The sequence below is a fragment of the Chrysemys picta genome, chromosome 7, assembly GCF_011386835.1.
Source record: "Chrysemys picta bellii isolate R12L10 chromosome 7, ASM1138683v2, whole genome shotgun sequence".
NCBI lineage: Eukaryota > Metazoa > Chordata > Testudines > Emydidae > Chrysemys > Chrysemys picta.
The window spans coordinates 15,573,771-15,581,868 of record NC_088797.1 but is presented as its reverse complement, the minus strand read 5'-3'; positions in this window follow the sequence as shown (position 1 = coordinate 15,581,868).

Genomic DNA, 8,098 nt, shown 5'->3' with positions numbered 1-8,098 from the left:
ACCAGTGCATGCGGTTCACAGAACTGACTGGCAAAACACTTTGGTGTAATGATCAGTTGTGCCTTTAACAGCCCCAGGGCAGAATTTGTTTGCAGAAAGACGACTATGTTATTAGTTGATTGGCACAGGGCACACCACCTTCTCCTAATCATTCTATGCACCACTAATAAATTCTGAGGCTCTTAAAGGCAAACAAATTTGAAGCATTTCCAGCAATTTAATTCCTCCACCCCTTATCACCGCCATCATTTTTTAATTATGCTCCTAAATTGAATTTAGCCTTATGAGATAAAGTTATTAGCCAAGCACATTGGAAATGGTTTACAGAAAAAGTGATTCTCTGCATTTTTCCAGAGATATTTGCCAAATAATTTCTGTTCCACTTAAACACTACATCATGTAGCTAAAAAATTATAATTTATTCTTTCATTAAAGCTGTGTTAAGAAAGGTTGAATTGCCTTCAAATTAAAAATATCTTGTTGCGCAGGTGACCACATAAATGTTCCCTGAAGCCAATGGAGCAGAGTCTTGGCATACTCATATGGACAAACTGATGCTTTGCATTGAAAAGTAGCGTCACCTAAAGCTTAAGGTAATTATCAGAGAAAAACTTCCTTGAGGCATGATCTGTTAGACCAGTGTTTCTCAATGACTGGTCCGTGGACCAGCACCAGTCCCTGAAATCTCCCTGACACCGTTTAGAAAGGCAGCAAGCCGGTCCTTGGTATCAAAAAGGTCAAGAAACACTGTGTTAGACTGGAGTATCTTCTGAGGGAAATAGTGAAATTCCCTCACTTGAAACATTTAAAACTAGACTGGAAAATACAAAAGCAAATGTACTGTACTTTGAGTAAAAGAATATAAAAATCCAGGAGTTATTCAGTACTTCATAGCCCAATGAGGCATCTGTTTTATCAGTTTTAGAAGCAATTCAGTAATTTGTGCATAACCTACACTAGCAAAACATGTGCCACATCCCCCACCTTGGCTACTAAAATATAACTTACTCCTGTGATGAACTAATAGAGCTACCTGTGTCAGCTCAAAGAAAGTCTGTGCTACTGTGCTGATCTAAGTACTGCTGTGACATGAGCATCACCGGGGATTTTCCTACACCCTGCCAGGTGGAGTGTACAGCTCCCCAGGATTTCCCCAGCACCCCCACACACCCCCATGATCAACTAGTTACATGCAATGTTCCTGTTGGGTTCTGGGAAGTGCACTGCTAAAGGACCCTCCCCCAGCCTATGAGGAGGATCCACTTGGCCCGGGACTCAAATAATGATGGGGGACAATGGGAAAAAAATAACAAGGACAGTTGTTGCCAATTTAGTCATTGATTCGAAATTTGAATTAAATCAAAACATTAATATACACTTTAAAAGCATACACAGTATATGATAAAATACTTGTACCTGAAAAAGCATAATGGGTTTGAAAAGTATGAACAAAGACTAGCTTCCTCACACTGCTGCTGTTTTTTATGACAATGTTGGCGCATTCGTTTCGGTGATGTTGGCCAACCTTACCATTTTAAATTATGAATTGTAAGCAAGGTCTGAGTGAGCTCTCCCCTGACAGCTAGTGATGAGCCAAAGGGTGGGGAGGAAAAGCCCCAGGACCAGAGTGTATTTACATGAACACACCTACTCTGCCTAGGTATCCAGGAGACAGAGCTGTGTTGCCCAAGTGATCAATTTCAGCTGGTGTTGGGTTACAAATCACTTTAGTATTGAATGTGGGGGTAATAAAATGTTGTTATTGTATGAGTAAAGGGCAGCAGAACTGTGCTTAGCCTGTCCTGATTGAGGTCACCCTCAGTGCTTAATTTGCTGATGAATGCACCAATGCAAATGGGCATCAAGTATTAGGTCATTGTGGTTATCTTCATGTCAGTGGTAGGCCAAAAGATTATTTTTAGATGTTCAAGTTATAGAAGACACGTTGGCCGCATCTGTGACAACCCACATCTTAGAAGAATTAAATGCTTGTAAATTGAACCCCAAATAGATGCTTGTGCATTTGATGGAGCTGCAAACTTATCTGGAAGACATGGTGGAGTACAAGCTTTGCTCAGAGAAAAGTGTAACCCTAATATCTCCTATACACACTGCAGATGCCATCTACTCCAACTAGTGCTAGTACGAGCTGCAGAATCTTCAAAAGACATTTAAAAAGCCTTACATTTAATGTCTTCATTATACTTTTTTTTTAAGCAAGAGTCCAAAAGGATTGAATGTCTTGGGAAAAATAGAAAATATACTGGGACTGAAGTTCAAATTAGTCCAACCTGGAAAAACCTGGTGGATTTCTCATGAGTGATCTTTGGCTGTTGTCTTAAAATTACTGCAACTGTTATTACTGGCTTTGGAAAGTATCTGCCGAGATGGGACGGATCTAAGTAGTGAGGCTGGTGGATTACTTTTTCTACTAAGTTCAGAGAAGACTATGGCCATTCTTTCTCTTGTAAGTCTACTTATGAAACTACTTGGGTCATTAAACAATGCCATGCAGGCATCTGCTACAAGTAGTAGATCTTTGTCCAGCAATTGTAGCTACTTTTGGATCAATTAGAGAGATATCCACTGAAAATATACTGGAAGACGCAAAGATTTCAGTCCAGAAGTTGGCTAATGAAGGCACTTACACTGAATTTTTAAGTGAAAAGGACAAGAAGTGTTTGTTAAGCCAGATGAAAAAGTACTGATTCTTACAAATCTACAACAGTGATTTCTGGATTCTACTCAACCTCTGCGTAGCTTTTACAGATGGCTATCTTATAAAACATTGACAGTGGCGTGGAGTGAGGCACTATCAGCAATGAAGCTGCCATGTGATCAGGACCGACTAGAGAATTTGAACACAGAGTGGAATGTCATACAGTGAATTAAGATTTGACTTCAACTTCTTCATCACCACCACTAGTGGTTTGACCCAAACTTTGTGCTATGTTTCCTGGGGTGAAAGAAATAGGAATACATCTCTTGCTACTGCCAGTCACAACAGCTATAGTTGGCGACTTCTGTTCAATGGGGAAAAGAACACTCTTCTGCCTGATCATGAGCATATTATGAAGGACTGGAAGTACCAGATACACGAGAAGCCACCAAAGATGAATACACTGCATTCGAGAAGTTCATTAACAGAGTTGTGCAAAAGTACAAGAAACCAAGAAGGATGTAAATGTAGTGCTTCTTAGTAGGCTTGAATAGCTAACTTTAATTTGTGCAATGACTTTAAAACATGAGTTAAATCTAACAAAATGGCCATGAAACGTTTTTCAGTTTTTATTATGATGACATATAACTCACCTTTGCCCGCATGGTCTCACCCATTGGCCCTCACCTCCTCACCCCACCCCAATTTCAATTCCTGGGGAAAACACTGAGTATCACAGACATTTGGTTAAAAGAGAGTCATCATGACAGCTATGGTGGAGCTGATACTCATCGTAAGCGAAGATCACAAGCATTATATAATTTAAAAAAAAAAGAAAGAAAGGGAAAAAAAACCTTACTGGGGCCCTTACTAGAGATTCTCTTTTTCCTCTTTCTTTCAGTATCCCCCATACATACTCCATGAGCTGGGTAGGATTTTTCTCCCGGTCTGTAGCTACAGTAGTTTGGGTTATTATCAATGGCTGGAATTTTCATTGACATTTACTTCAACAACTTTGTAGCCAAGACCTTGGTAGCTTTCTTTTGTGTTTCTCTTCTTTAAGTCATTTCCTGCTGCATTCATCATGACCGATTGTGTATCATTTCCCCATGACTAATGTACACAATTCACTTTGGCCATGCTCTTAAACTGTTCAGAAATCACGTTTGTAACTAGTTTCTATTATTTGCATGCTTTTATTAGCATGAGAATATCAACAACTGAGAACAAACAACATTCCTTTAAAATTCTCTTTTGAGAGTAGCAAATTTTGGAGGCAATGTCTACAGTATATAATTTACAGAATTACTGTAATTGATAAAAAGCAACAGAGGGTCCTGTGACACCTTTAAGACTATCAGAAGTATTGCAGCATAAGCTTTCATGGGTGAAAGACTAACACGGCTACCCTTCTGATACTGTAATTGATGTTACTGTTATATTGAGAGGTGGATAGCTTCTGAAGCTCTTTATACGACGTATTTGTTTTAAGAATGCCGCCTTCTCTATCATAATGGACCAAATCTAAAACTCTCCTTCATCAATGACTGAAATCAAATAAGTGGCCAGGCCAAGTTGTAGAGAACTTTTCATTTTTACATTTTACAAGTTGATGGATGGAAGAATTCTGATTAAATAGGAACTAGCCCAACCCTTTATCCAGACAATGAACTCAACAGGAGTCTTTTTGGAAGTGTGAAATGTCACACATCCTGGAGTAGATCTCTTGCACACATTATGTTTCAACTACCTTGAAGACAAATTAAGCACTTCAATGCTACCACCAAATAGCTTAAGTGGTAGGAACTTGTTCTTTTGAAGCAGGGAGCTCTGAGTTCTTTCCCTGCTACAACCACAAAGTGTCCAAAACGAGTACTCTCAGATATTCTAATATAGAAGTGTTAGATGACCATGATTTAATAAATAGTGATGTAATCTAATAAAATGGCCACCATAATATTATATGTGCACATGGCACAATAAAATGAAGGGCTAGTACCTTAAATTCACCTAGGTCCTTGGTTTAATTTTTGCTGTAAGATATATTCATGTTTTTAAGATGTTTAGTGAATTGACATACTGCTGTCAACTGTATCTTAGAAAAGACTGTTCCAAAATCTGCTTTGTTTGAAATGAATGTTGTTCATTGACTTGCATACAATAATTGGCACTATAATTTTATACCTGTCAAAATCTGATGTACACTGTTGCCTAATTGCTATTTTGTGTGCACATTAAGGTGTAAAGTCAATTTAACTGCTTTTGTAATTCAACAAATTCTGCTGTGAGGCTACAGAATGTTAAATGCAGTTATCACCAGACTGCAATTTTGCTCTTTTTTGGATTTACTTACCTCAGATATCATCTTAAGGCAATACTGGACCTGATCCTGCAAGGTATTAAGCACCACCTGGCTGAGCACCCTCAAAAATCTGTTGACTTCAGTGAGAGTTTAGGGATTCCAGCACTTCTGAATGGATACGTCTCTTGCATGATTGGACCCATGGTGACATATTTTTATTCTCCAGGTCTTGAAGACCAAAATAGTTGTGCATTACAGGCAAGAGTAATGCTTTCTACAAAGAGCTACCCTTAAAGTCTTCTCAGAAGATGCAGAATACAGCTATCCACTTCCCAACTGGGGTCTGGTACTGACTATAGAAAATCAGTATTTGTATCTCTAAGCTGATTTCCTATTTTTCACCACTCAAGGTGGAATTAGCTGTGCTGGTGATGATCTTTCATTAAAGCTCAACATGGTCTGGGACTCAAAAATCAGACAAAACCATGGATCAAAAATTGCACTGAAGTGAACCTCAGAAGACTTTTAAACGACCTATTATTTAGTTTTTGATGCATCTTCGCCTTTTGGTTTCTGCTGGGAGCAGAAAATTGGTTTTCAAAAAGACAGTTCTCATGGTATTTGTAACCCATGCTGAAGACAGAAGTACCAGACACTTTGCAGAAAGTCTCTTTTCTCAAGACACCACTCTAATTACTAGGTCAAAGAACTTTGGGCTTGTATACACAGTGAGTTACTGTATGGCAAAAAGGGACTTTCACTGTGCAACAAGCTGGTGCACTGTAGATTCACAGCCTAGTTGTCATGCAGTAATTTGTTGAGTAGACATGACTTTAAAGTGTAGACAGGATCGGCCATTTGATTCAGATAACCATCTGACATGTGGATGCTTACTTGAATCAAATGGCTGATCCTTTTGGGATTTTCCCATTACCAACTTTGTGGTAAGGCACATCTAAAATCAAGAGATAGTTTGAATGGGTATCAAGGGTGTTGGGAACTAGAGCACAACTTCACCTGCCTTACACCAAATATAGTCTTATTCCATATAGACCTTTAGCAAAAAGGTCTTACTAAGTGGTATGTATGAAATGTTGGCCAAGATCATTTCTATTATGTCTATTTTCTTATTCCATGCCTCAGACTATAAGAAGGTTCTCATCCTGTTTCCATTAAAATCAGTGGCAAAACTTCTCCAAAAATGTTTTCTATTATTGATACTTTTACCTGAGCCATGAATAAAATTAAGGAAGTTTGGAGGGCTACCATTAAATTTCATGTGTGTGCAAAAAAAACCAACACTATTTATATGTCCTAATTTTCCAGTGTGTTTGTTATTTTTAGAAGAGAAAACATTCAGTACATTTTCAGAACTTTTGCCTATGCTTTTATTGGCAATTGAAGTGGGTTGGTATGGATCCAAGATATAAAAGTAAAGAGATAAAGAACTTATAAAACAAAGAAAGAAATCTTATCAACAGGTAATAAGCAGTGAGGGCACCAACTCTATTGACTAGGGAACAGTACTACACTGTACCGCTTGTCTGGGTATACTGCAAGAAAGACAGGAGACTTGTTATGGGTTTTAATCAGGCTGCAACTTTATTATATAGATGTCTGGGACTACCCGGCAGATTTGGAGGGGACGGGGGGTTGGCTCCTTGACGTATCAATCATAGGAGTCACCAACCCCCTCCCCTGCTCTGTTCCTTTATCTAGTACCTCCTTTTAAGTCCTTTACCAGGCCATTTATCTGGTCACTGGCTGCCCTCCTTATGGAGTACCTGCACTGAACATCTGCCCAACCTTACAAAATGAGTTGCGACATATGGCCTACCACCTTTTCTATTCACCGGAAAAGGTCTTCACTCACACCCGCTGTGGGGAAGGGGGAAAAAAAACCACACTCCACCGAAGCCAAGTCTGGTGGTGTGGGAAAAATTCCTTCCCAGCCCCCCTTTAAAAGGGGCGACTAGCGTAATGCCCACAGCAGGTCCTAACCCAGCCTGCCATTCGCCTCCGCTAGGGGAGGTGGGGTGGGTGCTGGCTTCCTCGCTGTGTGGCTCAAAGAGACTTGCTCCACCCGGGTTTTGTACATTTATGCACATTCCTGGGGGGAAGAGAGGCAAGTCATTGCTGCAAAACTGACCACTGAGCACCTTTTTTACAGCAGTTTCTGACCTCCTTCCTCCCCACCCACAAAGCAGAGCTGCCATTTCTTGGGTAAACCCAGACAAATTCTGGCACAACCCCTTGAGTTGTGGTGCAGTCCTTTGCAAACCCATAGCTCAGCAACTTACAGCAACTGTTAGGGGGAAAAGCAAACAACCAAGCTTGCATACGACAGATCTGTCTTGCATACAATATCTAGGGGGGAAATAAATGTTATGCAAATTCACAAATTAGTCTCTAGAATTCTAATATGGCATAAGTTAACCTCATGTCCAGCAAAAGTTATGATAAATGTCAGATGGAGACTTCAGAGACAGATTTGATTTAACTAGTGGGCACAGGTGTCTAAGCAGCTGCGCTTTCCAGCTTCTGTGCTAGATGAGACTGAATCTAGCTAAAAATGTTGCTATTGGGAAGTTAAATGACATTCAAAAAATATTGCTTTTCTGTCCCTGATGTTTCAGAGATTGTGCAGCCCAAAAATTAGGTTAAGCTAGAATTAATTCCCCCTTCAATTTACATCAGATGTGCCTGTTGCAGTAATCCATTTTTCAAATGCATGCTGTAATGTTTAGTATTCCTAGAACTTCTGACTTTTGAAGGGTTAACCCTGTGAAGCCTTCTGCTGCCATGGATTGTACTTTGAAGCCTAATAGCGTCAGTTGGTTTGAGAATCATAACTTTGATTAGCAGCAGTTATATACTGGACAAGTTGTGTCAAATGAAAGGAGGTCATTATTAAGAATAGAAGGAAAGGTGCTGGAAATCAGTCAAAATGACTGAATAAAGCTGAGTTAGCAGGCCAGTCAGGAAAATAAAGGTCAAGAGAGAGAGGCTTTAGATCTTCATATCACTGCAAACAGTGGGATCACTAGGCTCTGATCAAGCATGACAGTTCCCAATGATAACTAAATAAAGCTACTTTATTATTTCCAATATGCCATCAAGGTGAGTTTGTGGCTTGC